The 16,024-nt window shown below is 42.6% G+C and overlaps 1 protein-coding gene across 1 annotated transcript in view; it reads left to right on the forward strand.

Annotated features, from left to right (window-relative positions):
- LOC142077893 (NADP-dependent malic enzyme, mitochondrial-like) overlaps nucleotides 1-16,024 on the forward strand; it is a 145,463-nt gene that overhangs the window by 59,353 nt on the left and 70,086 nt on the right. The gene's annotated exons all lie outside the window — the stretch shown is intronic.

Consider the following 16,024-nt stretch of genomic DNA (forward strand, 5'->3'; position numbering starts at 1 on the left):
TTTCTATGGTGACTTCATTGCAGAACCCAGCACTGGTCTGTGTACGGTGCTGACAATAAGGCCGAGATGAGAAAGAGCCTGAAAGAATTGCATTGTAACTGATGAAAAGAAGCTGTTTCCATCAGCCACCTCGTCAAGCAACTTGGCAAAGTGGAAGCAGAAAGGTCTCTTCTGGTGACTGACCTCCACCGCGTTTCTCTTCTTTCAGTGCCATCAATAGACACCACCTGGCTCTGCTCCAGGCTCTAAAGAAAGCTCCAAGTAATTAAACGGTTGCTGACAAAACCATGCTAACAGAATGTGTCTGTCTCCATGGTACAGTTTAATACCTGCGCATCATTATTTCCTCTTCCTCTAAACCAAAAAAAAAATATCAACAGAAAACATACATTTACATGGCTCCATGTGAAAGGTGTCTTACATTTTTTTTTTTTTTTTCTTTTTTTTTGTTCATGTTAAATAGAAGAAATCAACTGGTAGAGGCTTTCCGAAAATGCCATTTTATCTTAAGAACTTCTGCTAGGGACACTAACCTCCTAATTAGTGATTCTGCACTCTCTCATTAACAAAACAATAAATGCCAAGCACATGCACATCCTTTTAATATGCTGGGATGCTTTGACCCTTGGAAATTGCAGAGGAGGTCTCAAAATTAGAAGGTGAGTAACTTGGTTGTCCAACGAACTGTACATCTAGAAAACTCACGTAGCCCTCTGAATGAAGTGAAACCTGTAGTGCAGGCAACTCACCAGTTACAATACCGTGGTGCAGAAACAGCATCCAGCTGGAGTAAATTACTTGGAGGGAAGTGCTGGCTCACTGAGGTGAGATGGGCTGACCTACAACAAGCAGGAAACCTGATTTTGTATTTTTTCTTTGTTTTCCTAAAGGTTCTTTCTCCTTGGCTGGCAAACCTTATGCATGTGTTTGTCTGTAAGCAAGTTCTTGTTGTCAGAAGGCAGCCCCACGACTTTGTTTTTACTTAAGCAGTCAGTTAGCTTGTCTAGATCCATTTATATGTGTACTTCTTTTTTCCTTTTCCAAATGCTTTTACTCTGATTTTATATTAGGGCTATTTGGCTAGAAATTAGATCTCCCTTTGAAAGCAATTTTAAATGTTTGAGGGTTTTTTGTGTAGCCAGGTCCCCTTAGGATAATTTTATTTTATTCAGAAAATCAAATGTATAAAATAAATAAAATACTAGCAGCCACTAAAGAATCTGTAGTTTCTTGCTACCTTTCTGATCAGAGTTGTGGAGGTATTTAGGCAGTGCTGTGTTAAATCTCTGGGATCTGAACACAATACAAATTAGAGACCTATCCTATTAATATATCTTTGATAATCCCAGTAGATATCTTTCTGCATCTACAAGTACCTAAACACCCCTGGAAAATATGGCTCTGTTTTCATTAAGTAAATGAAAATTTCATTCTGATTTTGACTAAATAGATTTGATTCGTGATTCTGTTTTGGTAAAAGAATGGAGAAGGAAAACAAGTTCTCCTTTATCAAATATGAGTTGGTTTTCCAACTTTGTGCCTAGCCCAAATGGAGATAAAATAGTGTACCTGCTAGCTAAACTCAAATCCGAAGATGTTAAGGTAAGACATTTCAGAATAGCAGAAATGAAAGGATTTATGTTTGGAAGAGTGTACTTCACTGGCATTTGTTACATATGGTACTTGATACCGGACTTTGACTCTGTTGATTCTATGTAAATTAAAAAGCATTAGTTTTCCTTCCAAGAAATGTAGCTTAATAATGTAACATTTATTTTGTTACAGAACCTATACTTATTTTAAAAATCTTAAGTCTATAATATCATAGAATCATAGAATAACTCCAGCTGGAAGGGACCTGTAAGGATCATTGAGTCCAACTCCCCGCTCCTCGCAGGACCTCGCAGGTTTAATATGATTAAACCTTGCCATCACTTCAACTTCCACTTAAAGGAGGTTTTATTTTTGAATAACAATGGAATAATTGTCGTTATTTACATTTATGGTTTTTTCTGGCAAACGAATCCCCAAGACTTATCATATCTGATCTGCTCTGGAACCAACATGAGTTTTGCTGTGTAATTCGCTGGAGCCAGGGTTTTACCACTGGAATCTGATTCGTCTTAAGCTGGAAAGAAGGGCTAGGCTGAGCACTAAGCCAAACCCTCCGGCTAAGGAACAAAGAAAGCTTAGTCCACTTTGCTTTCCCTTTCAGTACATACAGGGTATGGTTTTGCATGTCCTAAATGCCAGCTTCATAATTTCCACTCTAGCTTGCTTCTGAACAAAGGCCTGCGTTAAGCTCAGAACAAAACTGCAAGCCTTGGGCAGAAGAGATGGCTTTCAGACAAACTTCTGAAGTTGGCTTTAAAGTTTTCATGTTTGAAATTTATTCTAGCAGAAGGATTGACTCAGCACTTTTGGCTTTAGATCCTCGTAGTTGTTCCTCCTTAGACTTCGTATCACTGACTGTCATCCTGGGACTGAGCCCCGGAGACACTGCCCTCATTCTTTCGGGGAATCCAGACTCTGTTTGTAGTTAGGCTCTCCTTCGTCGTGCTTCGTGTTTTCAAAGGGTTGAGTTGATAGAACTTTAGGAATAAAAGGTTGTTTTGAATTGTGAGGGGTATAGCTGCTGAAGTGAAAGGCTTTTGGTCATTTCCAGAAGGTCACACCCTGGATCTACTTGACTTTGTCTGAAAGCTTCTTCCAGAGCTAGATATCCTTAATAGCTTGTATGCAGCTTGCACACAACTTGCCCTGGGACGCGGCATCTGCCCTGTCTCAGAAGACCAGACACTGATGGTTCAGAGATCAAGCTCTATATCAGAATTCAATCTGTGTAACCAAGGGCTCAGTCCATTGATTTCTTTAAAAAGCAAGACCCGAGGTTTAATACTGCTGTCTGGAAACCAGTGTATATACTTGAACATAAGGCTGATGGACTCACAACAGCCGCTGTCCCAAAGGGAGCAGGTAGCCACTCTGTGCCAACTGGAGTTATTTTGTGATCTTCAAATCGGTGTGCACCGAGTTGCCTAACATAGCCTAGAGCAACAAACACAGGGGAACTGTCATTAGGTTCTTTTGAGGGATCCTCTGTATTTATCGCTGACATTATTCATACACAGAACTTTTACATGAAAGTAACCCGACTTACTGATAACTGTGAAAATAAACAAATTTTAGTGGCAAGTTCTCTTCATTGTGTGGTGAAGTAGCAGTAAGGTTCACCCTGCAGATTTGGCACTAATGGTATTTGTTTCCTTAGTTTCTGACATGTACAAATCTAATACCCGCTAGAAAAAACAAAAACCTTGCTTCAGGAAATCATCGGAGGAAATACGATGGCAGTGTGTGACTACTGCAGCCCATACACGATGTTCACTGACATTCTTGGAAGCTCCGAATGATGCATCCTGGAAATAGCAACTTCAACAAGATAATCTGGCATTAATTATCTGCCACTTAACTTTTTTGCATTTTCCGTGAAAGAAAATCAAAAGGGAGGGAGAGAGGGGACTGAATGAGCAAGCTACATCTGTGTTGTAATAAAGCAGTAGAAATTCCATTAGGAGTGAAAATGCAATTGAGCTTGGAAATGCTGGTGCCCGAGTGACTTTCCCTGGGAGCTCCCCTTGTGCCCTGAAGGAATGAAGTCAGCTCTTGGAGCAGTGCATGGCCCTGCCATGAGGGCTGGAGTATCCCACGGCTTCCTCCTGACCATTGCATGGTATTAGAGATCTGCACTGTTCGTAACCCATTAACTGCTCATTTTCCCCTTGCCCATCCCATTCTACTTTTTTTGATCACGTTGTTTTTGACAGAAAGGTCTAGGAAGTGTGTGAAGCTAGTTTCTTAACCAGCTGGCTGGACTCACTTGGCACTCAGTATGATACTTCTGTTGTCATTAGAGCCTTTCAGAGCTGCAGGATATGATCCTCTTGAATTACTGAGGCTGAGACACGGTGGCACTAACAACCGCAAGAGACCTTATACTCAGGTACTCCTCTTGCTGCCCTGATTAGGACTTCCCAGCAGAAAACATTTTCCTCAAACAGACCCCAATGTTATCAGCTTGCAAACTAATCTATGCAGCTCAGTGAAGGAAAAGCCTGCTGCCTTTCACTGACCCTTCATCTTGCACCGAGTTCTGGTTCCAGAGGGACTGGACTAGCACCCTCACGTAGAGATTGCCACTTCCTCGGGCAGAGATCACCTGGGCTTTGCCAGCTACTCTATTGCTCTTAGGCAAGTTTTCAGACACAAGGATATAGTATCAAGCACATACTACTGAAACAACTACAGAGGTATGAAGGCACAAGCAAAACACTATGCTGTTCTTCTTAAATTGCTGTTAGGTTCTTTCAACCAACAAAAAAAAGCTGTCAGGTTGCTTACACAGGTATCATGACTGGGATCCCATCTTTACGGATCCTGGACCTTTGTCCAGAGCATGGTTTTTATTGAAGAGGCTTTTGATGCCGTTGTATGTGCCTCCTTAAATAACCGTGTTAAATAACTCCCTGGGGTGCCGTTCAGCTCCACGCCTTCCCTCTGAGAGCATCCTTTAGTTCATCAACAGCAGTAATAGACCAGTCAGTCAAAACTTCTGGGTTGGGAAAGGATGCTGTTGTGTGGCAGCAAGGCAGAGACACAGCCAGAAAGTAAATTATGTTGGTTCATGACTGACCTGGCAAAGTCAGCACTTCTAAGTAGTGATGGAACAGAAGACAAAGCTTTTTTAAACACACAAAAAACATGCCATACGGACATGTACTCTGACAACCACACTTTTATAAAGCAGAGTGTGACTTTTTAGATTTTGTTTAGATTTAGGTTTTTTTAGGTTTTGTTCAATACCAAACATAATGGTAACCCAACAACTTCAGGAGTGAGTGCTCAGGTCTTATGGATATTGTGATAACTTCTTATATCTGAGTTTTAGCCCCAGGAGGAAGGCGGTTGTGTCTGATAAACCATCATATAGCTATTGAGAACTGACAAAATCATGCTGATGCCAAAGTGTAGCCTTGTTTTCCCCAGAATATAGGCTCATGGAATGGTTTGAGTTGGAAGGGACCTTTAAAGATCATCTAGTCCAAACCCCCCCACTGTGGGCAGGGACATCTTCCACTAGATCAGGTTGCTCACAGCCCTGTCCAACCTGATCTTGAACAATTCCAATGATGGGGCATCCACAACTTCTCTGGGCAACCTCTTCCAGTGTCTCACGACCCTCATCTTAAAAAATGTCTTCCTTATGTCCAATCTAAACCTACCCTCTTTCAATTTAAAACCATTACCCCTTGTCCTGTTGCAACAGGCCCTACTAAAAAATCTATCCCCATTTTCTTATAACCTTCATATTTTGAAAGGTCACAATAAGGTCTCTATCTAGCTTTTCAGCTCTGAATCAAAATCATTTTACATTTGCTTTACTCTGATGTTGCTGCATGACTGTGGTGCCAGGCAGAGAAGTATCAAAACCCTGGACTGAACCCTGAGTTTGAGGGGTCTGTTCCCAAAGATGTGCCCGGTGTCATCAGCTGGTTTTGAAGAAAATAAAATCAGTGGCCATCCTGTTGTCCTGCATTCAGGTCTTTCACAGCAGGTCATAAGTGAAAATCACTTCAACCTTCCCAGTCTTTGCAGACTCTGCCTGGCTCTGCCTCCAGTGCTCCCCACACTGCACCATGCTCTTTCAGCAAGACAGGTATTATTAAGTTGAAACCCAACCTTGAATGGCAGGTTTGAAGGTTTGATGCATCAGCTGGTGTCTCCTAACAAACAGAGGTGCATGAGTGAAATCAATGCTTTAGCCATTGCCTTCCCCTGATCGTCCATATAGCAAATTATTTTGGGATAACACTTGTGTATTCAAGGAGCCTGGACTGTGTTTGTTACCCTTACTGCAGTCACGCTTCATCTTTGCGTCATTTAGCCAAATTGTTTCGGTTACAGAAGAATAGATGTTCTGTTGGAGGAAGGAAGCTGCTGCGTTGGCCTTGGACAATACTCGTCTAAGCTAGGAGAGGCTGGAGTAATTGTGCCGAGGTGGACAGGCAGCAACCATGCCAAGAACAATATTATTTGCATTTTAAGTTATAGCATCTAATGGAATCAAGAACAGAACCAGTTTTTTTCTAAACTCATTTGAAGATTTGCCAAAGGGGCGATTTACAGCTTCCTAGTAATAATGAACAGTTCAGCTGTCTTGACCAACATGTGGTCATGCATGTTGCAAACTGACATAAATATTTTATAACATCTTGCTGCAGTTCCTGTTCCACAGAAATGTTTGTCAAACAATTCAGGGAATCAAAAGGGTTTTAATCTTTAAATTTCATCTCAGAGTAATTGTACTTTTTTTTTTTCCATTCTGAACTTGGATAACTTGTTTCTTACTGCCCTTGATTAAAAACAGTTGGAAGAGGAGGATGGGAGTTTTCATTTTTGAACTTTTTTGGAAAAATCTCAGGAACTTTATTAGTTATTTGATTTATAGTCTAGTGTAAATATCTTTCTAGTGCAGCGGGTGCTTTTGAAACTGGAAGTGGTTAAGCTCAATCTCGAGAAAGTGATAAAAATTAAAGCACTTGTATGAAATTAGTGGTGTTTTGTCACCTGGAATATTTGGACTCACACCATATGGAAAAAATAGAGCCAAAATTATGAGGAGCAAAGAAAGTAGAAAATAAAAGGACTATATCATTGGAAGAATATTTAGAAGTCCTGGGGGGGAAGTTTGATAGAAAGGATGTATCATTTTGTATTTGTGTTATTGTACAAATTGCAATCCAGATGCTCCGGTGTTGGAGCCAAGCATGCTGAGTGCTGTGCATTCAACTGCGTATAATTTAGAGACAGCTCAAATCAAGTTGACAATAGACCAAGATAGCACGCGAAGATGATGAGAGCTGTAGACACGAAAGGTCAGATCACACGTATGCGAGCACTTCATGCATCTTCCTTTTTCCTCTCTGTATTAAAAAGGAAGAAAAAGTTTGAAGTAAAATATTCAGACGAGGAGGAGGATGAGGGGCCGGGTCAGAGGGTAGTCAGGGTAGGCTAGCTACTCTCCTGGTGATGCCAAAAGTAGTTTGGACAGTTGGATGACTGATCTCAGCATTTAAGCAAAACATGTGCTTGGCGAAACAACAGCCTCTGAGGTCAACACAGAGATCATCTTTGGGCTGGCTGGAGGCTGGATTGGAAAAGGACATGTGTTTGTGCTACATATAGATATATATATGTGTGCATACATACAGCTTTAGCTACCTGTCAGTGTTAAAAAGGGGTTTTGTGAAATACAATTATAGAAATGCTGGAGTAAAGAGAAGGAAGCAAAATGCTTAATGCCTTGAGAGACAAAATAAAAGACCATCGGAGGGCTGAGTCTGTGGAAGGCTGAGAAGTGGGAAGAAAAATAGCATCGTAGTGCAAAGCACATCTAAACTCTAAGGTGAGCTGCCAAGTGAGGACAGCACAAAGATCTCCTCTTGCCTTCCAAAGGAAGCTGGACACTCTCGAGGGTGCTGTACGTCTCTCAGCTGGTGTGCTGCAATGCCGATGGGCACCGCAGTGGGTGACTGTACCTTGGCCCCGTGCACATCACGATACCTACAGTTTCTCTGTTGAGCCCCAGCATAAGCTGCCTGGGTTGAAGTCCATCGATGACCTCGCAGTGCGGATGGACTGCAGAAGCAGTGAGGGAAAAACAAAAGCAGTGCGAATTACTCAAATGGGAAATGGAGGCTCACACAGATTTCCTGCGGGATGCTCTGTGTTTACCTGCATGTCTAGTTGTCTTCAAGTGGTGGTTGTATAATTGGAGGAGAGCTTAGTAGTGTTTTTTCTAGTGCGTTTGTTTTACTGGGATGACAGATTTCTTATTGAGAGCCTTTTTATTTCTCATACTCCTAATTTTTGAAAGAAAACATTGCCTTTCTCTAGAATCTTTTGTCTGAGGGGGTATCTGAATGTTTTGTAAGCATCTCAAATGGCCTGTAGTGCTTTGAAGCAGGCATATGTTACATCTTATTAAACAGCTATCAAAATTGTGGTTCAGAAGCCAAGCCTGCTTGTCCTGGATTAGATGGGAATGAGCAGAGAGCATCTGGTACCGCTCAAGAAGCTGCTGCTGATGGTTCCTTTCTACAGAGCTTTGGTAGAAGAAGCATACAAGGACATATGAACGGTACAGCGGAGAAATCACCTCTGGTAAAGTCAGTAACAAAACTAGTCTTGGTTTCATTCAGATTAAGTTTCCATCCAAGCAATCTGCTTGTGAAACAGCTAGTTTTATGGCTTAAGCAGTGCTTTTCAGTGGTGTTCAACCAAATACAGTCATCAGCAATTATCCATGAACTATAATCCAGCTCCAACCTACATTTGGAGCAACCTCATTTGCTGGAGCGGCAATAGCAAATGAGATACAAATTGCGGAGAGACTCCTATCCTCCAAACCCACAGCATGATGCAGATTGCCTGCGAGCAGTAAGTGCACGAGCCTCATTTTATGTAATTTGCTGGAACCTCAAAAGGAAGTTAGCGCTCTCTATAGCACCGAACCTAAATTATATGCAACCACGATTCACATGACCAGCTGCCTGTGCAATGGGAGAAGTTTCCAGACATTGTAAAACTGGCTTTTAAAACTGTATTCTCTTAATGTTTTGGATCACATTTAAACCTTAAAATTGCCTTGATCTTTCTTCTCAGACATATTTGCTTATCCGAATTGAGGATGAGGGCTGGTTTTCATAGACTTAGGAATGCAAGCATTGTAATTTATGCTGAATTCTTCCTGTCTAGGAAAAACATCATATTTGGGAGAAATGTATGTGTGCAGCATCACAGAAACTGCCATACTCTGACAGAAATACTGTTTTTTGTGCTTGGCAAACCTCCTGCAGAAACTGATTTTACCCTGCTCCCTCTCCCCACAAGGTGAAAGAATAGCATCCTCCACAGCTGACATAGGTAGCCATGTGGACTACGAGCTGCTCATTTCTATCCTGGACTAGCTCATTTCACTCGCTAATTGGCATAAAAAGGTGTGACAGTGGTAAGTGTAAAACAGATGTGGAATTACACAGGGAGACTGGGAATCATCTAGAGGACACACCAGGGTGTCTTCATTTTCTTGGGAGTCAGGAGGGCCAATCCACTGGGATCTGTGTGCCAAGATCACGTGGGATATTTTTGATAGGGGGCTGAGAATTTGGGGTTCGCCTCAGGAATCTGCCCATGCGCTTGGCTGTAGCACAAAACCTGATGTCCTCATTACTGCTTGCTGCATCAGGCCTTCCTTCTCTACCAAGTATTTTGCTATACACGAAGAGGCAACCAGTGAGTGCTTCGTGTGTTACGCTCGTCCAGGCAGGAACAGTCTTTTACTCTGCTGTATGCGTGTATGAATGCACCAGGTGTCCCACCCCCTTTGGGACTCTGTGCTGCTCTGTTGCTCCTAATAATTTCTCAGGATTTCTCCGTTTTTTTCCCCCTTACACCAAGTTTTTCTGTAGCATGGCAGTTCTATCTCCATGCAGTGATTTTGCTCTTCTCCTTTACTGAAAGACACTGAAGCTTGTCTTTAGACACTTCATGTATGTAAAGACATTTGTGAATCTAGTCAAAATCAAAAGAAATGTCAGCCTAATCTATTTCTCACTAAAGCCAAAGAAGTATTCCCATTAGCTTGGCTAGAACTCTGTGAGGATCTTAATATTGCTTTTGGGGGAAGAAGGAAGGCATTGAATTTGGCCCAAAATTTGAGTTCCTTAAAAAAACAGCTGTATCTTGTCACCTCTTACTTGGCATTAATTGTCTGTCTCCACCTTTCCTATCAATAGAGCAACGATGCTATTTTTAACCATCTGCAAAGTTCATAGATCCTTCACAAAACCAGCCTGCCAAACCAGCTGTTCTTTGGGGAAGTTTGTCTAGCTCTGTTTTTCTCAATGCCCCAGAATCTTGTTTGCAGACAAAACATATAATTTCTAGCATATGGATTTTTTTTTTTTTCCTGCGGAGGAAAAATTGCTGCCCTGGAGGCTGGCATACTGTGGGAAATAGTAATGAGTTCTCTGCTAAATTCGGTATAGAGCTGTACCCCTGCAGTCTGAAATCACAGTGCAGGGCTTGAGGAGCTTTGCACTGAAGTTATTCCTATGGATTAAGGAATAAAACCCTGAAGACATTTGGCTTATGAGTTTTATTTATTGAGGTAAACCTCCTATAACATGTGGTAACACCATGGCTTTGCTTCTTCTTGCCTGTGACCCTGTCACATCTTGCCCGTCACATGCCCATCAGGGATGTCCTCATCAGGAAAGCGTTTACTTCTGTGAGATAAACTGTGCGGGATCAGGTCCCTGGTCAGTAAGTATCCTGGCACAGGGGCTTTGTCATATTCCAGTTCTGCTCACTCTTACCTTCATGTAAATCAAAAGTTGTAAGACAAGGTAAAAATGAGAATAATAATGCAAATATATCCCTTTAATCCAGTGAAAGGAAGTTACTTGCACAAAGCAAAACAGTTACAGGTAAAACCTCATTAATAGTAGGGACAACTCATGTTGTGATTGAATTAGTGGACCTTCTTAAAGATGATTCCCCAGGAATGGAAACAAACATGAAGTTGAGTTGCTTAATTATCATTGCCTTGGAGGTTTTTTTAGCATTCTCAGGCTCTGTGGCAGAGGAAGGAACAACGATATGAAAGGATTAGAAATCCACAATTATATCACTTAGTAACAAAGGGGATGGCCAAGAGTGTGGGATTTTTCAGCTAGTGACTTTGAACCCAGAAAGAGGCATAGACACTGTGAGAAGAGTTTGTAAATCACAGTAAACAAAAGGTTTTCCCAGCAATAACTGCTGAGAAGGCACAGTGAGGAATCTTTCCAGGTTTCAGAGAAGACATGCTGAACGATGTCTTCCCCATACGCCAAAGCATCACAGGTTTGGGTTGTTTCCAAGCTTAAGAGCACAAACACATACAAATTAAAGGTAATAAGAAGCTAAAAGACATTTTAAATGAGAAAATAAAGGATTACCCCTCTGATGTGCCTCCTTCCCTCTTTTTTATGCAAATAATATTTTCAATACAGCTTTTCCAGGGTGGGGTGTAGTGCAGGACAGAGCCTACAGCAGTCCATCCACACCAGTAAGAGAAGCTTGAATAGCTGAGAAGGAGCACTGTGGAGAGGGTTGTCAAGTCAGCTGGAGCTGAGGAGGCCACAGTAGGATCTGACCTTTGTAGAAAAATCTTTCACAGTGTAGAAAATTGATGTTTTCTGCTGTTGGTCTCTGCTCCCCAGCCCCTGTGTGCGATCTCAATAGGGATTAGTTTAGCTTCTGGCACTGACCCCTTACGGGAAGAACTTTTGCTACCAGATAGTCAAAGTACATCCCGGCTGTAAAATTGGACATGCAAATATCTATGGAAAACACATTACAGGAAAAACCTGTACGGAATAAGCTTATTAAGTTCCCTGACTATTAGGACTTCCCTAGCATGGCTGTTAACATACTAATTATGAAGGTGAAGCGGATTAGCTGTGCCTGCTCTTGCAGCCTGCAGTGGTGATCCCTATGTGTCTGTGTTTCCCCCATGTCCCCTTCAATCACTCTGCTCTTATCAGACGAGGAAGTTCCCTGTTCCAGGGACTGTTTCCAAAGGGTTGGGAGATGTTCACTGATCCTTGTTTACTCATCTCAGAGCCTGCCAGGCCAGCTTTCAATTGCGTGGATTAGGGACTGTGGTCCCAAAGGCTGCCTGAGAACCGCAGCTTGAGTCCCGGCGTCACGGAGGGCAACAGCCTGGGACTGGGCAAACTGCATAAAGCCCTTGGTCTGGCCACCCGAGCCACCCCACAGCCCTCCCTGTGCTGTGGCTGCTAGTCACCATTTAGAGCACAGAGATATTGAAAGATGCAGTAAGCCAAGACTTCGCTCCAAAAGGATGCTGAGCAGCTGGCGGTGGTCTGAGCTGCAGTGGACTCTGCATGTTCTGCACTAGGTAAGGCCTCATTCAGCCCTTGATTAAGCCCCCGCTGCCTTAACAACAGTTTCCTGATACCCTAGGAACCACTATTTTGTGTCTTTGTTCCCACCTACAGAAATATGATCTATAATGAGTAAATTAGAAGGCTAAGCCATGCTAGCATCCTTCCTGCTTGTATTCATCCCTGAGTGAAACACCCCCTTCTCGCTGCTCGAGAGTGCAGGCGGTGATAAAACTCATCGTTATCTGTGAATTGGCTTTGGTTTCTGAAGTAAGTGGCTTTTATGGGCTTGAGCTGCAAGGAGGGAGCTGGCACATAGCAGCCTTGGTGCTGTCAGCGATAAGAAAACAGAAGCATTTGGGGTTGTTTGCAGCAAGCCTTTTTCAGCACAAAACCCCTTGCTTAGCCCCTATGTAGCATGAAGCCTTGTGGGCAGCTGATATTTTTGCCTTTGTTTTTCGGTAGTGACATAGCATTTGCCCTCTCCATGACAACTCATTTCCCACACATCTAAAAATGAATCGGAGCACCTGGCTTTAGCTCTGCAGGGCTGTGGCTCACCATCTAATCATTAGACCTTTCAAGACCAGAAAAAGAGTGGTACAATATGGCTTTCAGGCAGTCTTAAAAAAAATCCAACCCTAAAAGCTTTAATCTTAAACATAGCAATACCTCAGTGAATTCCAGCTTTTGATCTGGGGCAGAATGTGTTTCCAAATTCATTTCACGCTGTGCTGTTTCAGTGAATATAACCACTTCACCCAGGGGTCCTACTCCTAGACCTGAAACACTTCAGAGAGCAGCCTTCAAAGTTAGGGCAGGCAATTTCTGCTCCGCTCCCGACCCTGCCACAGAGCCACTGTATGATGGACCAGCTCTGTACTTAAAAGTGTTTTGGAGATTTAACTGGTTGTGAAGGCAGCGACTTCCTTATCACATGTGGTTGCAATCACTCCAGTATGAAGATGCTTTATGGGTATAGATCTTTTGGATGCAGCAGATGCAAAAGCGCAGTGAGCTAGAGATGCTGTATATTAGTATGACCGTGCTTACCCTTGGACGGTTAACAGCACAACTGTGGTTGTGTTTAAACAAACAGTTTAATCTGCTCTCACAATCCAAAAACATGCATCCAGGTGCATAGATCTCCAAAATGCTTCAGATTCAAGTTCAGAGTCTTGAGTTTGCTGTGTCTTGAAATAATGGGTTGGCACTGGAGAAGACTGGACTTCTGGCACTATGCAGACATAAACACTAGCCAGAAATTAAGCACCGAGCAGAGTTGTGCCCAAGGTGTGCACAAATGTCCCTCCCAGCCCAAGTTACGCAGACAAACCGCTCTACAACCCCACCCTCCCTTTTGACCCTATTGAATCTTATTAATTATTACATTAATTCCCAATACCACTTCAAGAGATTTCCCAGCACATTGCTGAACACTTTTCAGCCTGGTGAGTTCCTCCCACAAAGGGAGGAAAAAAACATAGCAGGACTGAAGGGCAAGTGCCCAAATACAAGTGCTTTATCTTCATGGCAGCTGTAATTCCATCACAGCTCTCGCGCTGCCCCTGGGTAAAGGGAAGCTGGATGCTCCTGGCCGTGCTGGGTTGTAGGAGATGCCATTCACGCAGAGCCCAACCCACTGGAAAAAATAAAAGGAGGTTACTAGTGGGCATGCAGACTGCTCTTTCTGTAAGGCGTCATGGTATTATTTTGAATAGAAATGAGCTGAAATACAGAAATTTTTTCTTGTATTAGGTGTATGATCATTTGATGAAATATTGAAACTTTTCACTATTTTAGTGAGTGGAAAATAACCGAAGGGCCTTTTTTTCCTATTGAAAAAATACCTCAAGAAGATTTTTAGTGGTTGGGGGCAGCAATGCCTAGGATACTGCATTTCTGCCTTTTCTATCCCTTTCCCTTTTAGAAGAGCAACCGCCACTGGTTTACTTTATTTTGCTGAGCTTCGTTTCTGTTCCAGGGGATGAGCAGGGCTCAGGTCTGTGACCCTGATCAGCCAACCTGTGATGTGACTCTCTCTAGGCAAGCAAGCGGAGTATTTAGTGCCAAATGTTTCTGTCTCCCATTATCTATCCTCCATGTTCAAAGGTCACAGGAAGTAAATGGTTCATAGATAAGATAAACTTTGACATTCGCAGTAGCTGTATCCCTGCCGTGATACAATATTGTCAGTGTAAAGCCAAACACTGACGTAGAGCTGATGTCCAGTGGTGATCTTAGTCTAGTATTTCAGAAGTCTGCAGTCTGGAGCATATAGATGGTTGCAAGTTTTCTGGTGAGAATGTGTTGGGTTTTTTTTAAATTCAGAAATGATGACTTACAAAACCTCAAACTTTATCTTGTGGGAACGTACCACTTCTGCTATGAAACTCATTTGAGGGAAGGCTTCTCAGGTCCAGAAGGAAATTTGGGTCAGAAATGTCAGGCACTTCAGCAGAACCAGCCATGTCCTGGGTGCAACACTCATCAACGACCGCAGAGACCTTTCTGGGTTTGACAGCAAAATCTTGACCTCCTGCCTCCCGGGCAACTGCTGACTCCTCGTCTGCTGGCTGGAAGAGGAATGATTTCTCTCTGGCATGGTCTTGCATCAAAGATTTCGAAAATCCTTGGCTCTATCCTGATACAGAGCAGAAAAAAACTATGAAAATACTTGTGGGATAAAGATTGCTTTCTTCTCAGATGTCCTGAATATCTTTTCTGAAATATATGAAGACTTTTTTTTTTTTTAATTTGCACTAGTGCACAATTTAGTAATAAAAGAGGTAACACACTGTGTACAAAGCATGGATCTGGCAAACAGGAGAATCGGTTTCAGTCCTTTCCTCTGTACTGTCACAGGTTACTTGGTATCGCTGATAGTTTGACGAACATTTTCACCAGCAGCCGCACTACTTACAAGTGAGCGACTCTTCCGGCGGCCCATTCCCACGGCTGTATGTCCCCAGTGGCTGTGCCCAGGTTTGCCAGTGTCTGTAGAACCATCTATGGTGTATCATCAGCCAGGGGAGCTGCTCCGAGCTCAAATGACCTGGTTATTTTTAATCCAGGTACTTCCTCTCGCTGATTAACCATGTGACTGCACACATGCTTGTGCTGGCACAGCCGTTGCGATGGCACGGGGACAGGAACAAGCCACAGGAGGTGAGGGAAGGCTGCCAAAACCAAGTTCATCGAGATACGTCCTCAGTTTTTTCTTGTGCAACATTAATAACAGTTATTTGTCATAGAAAACCACTAAATCCATGGAAGAAAATAGCAGTTTAACAGCTATGTAGTCATAAAGCTGCTCATTAAGATTTTTTCAAGCATTTGTCTGTGTGCTTGAGTAGACGTAGTCCAATAATTACTGATTTTGAATATTTTCTGCCAGCTGTTCATCAAGATATGAATCAGTTGGTTAGTTATGGGTGAAGTTTTCATTAGGATTTAAGCTCCTTAGACGCTTCTGAAAATGTTTCCTTCTATCCTGCTGTCTAATCTGCTATCAGCATAGCAGAAATCCCATTAATTAAGGACTAAGACCTTTTATAATCTTCTTCCCAGACTGCAGAATGCATTTACCATTGCTGTTCATCGGGCTGACTCCAGTGCAGGGAGCATCAGCCCCTGCATGCATGGGAGCAGGACACGCTCAGGCTTCTGTCTAAGAAAGATGAAATTGTCCTGTAAGAGCAGGGATATCCCATGCAAGCTAGCTGTGGGCCAGTGTCACCTACTTAATAAGACTTCTGCCACTCTGTGTGCTCCTTGAATAAAAAAAAAAGGATTGGCCCTGAGAAAGCATCCTACATGTCAAGTCTGTCTTCTGTGCTGCTAATATGCCATTAATACACATTGTGTCTGGTGGAAAACTAGAAGGTAACTGAAGTTGATGAGTTGGGTATGCTGTGATGAGTTGATGAGTTGATGAGTTGGATATACTTTTCAGTATCCAAATCTAAACCTGATATGTGATTTGTAAAGGATTGTGAGAGCGGGGCTTT

Source organism: Calonectris borealis, chromosome 1, assembly GCF_964195595.1.
Source record: "Calonectris borealis chromosome 1, bCalBor7.hap1.2, whole genome shotgun sequence".
In the NCBI taxonomy this organism is placed as follows: Eukaryota; Metazoa; Chordata; class Aves; order Procellariiformes; family Procellariidae; genus Calonectris; species Calonectris borealis.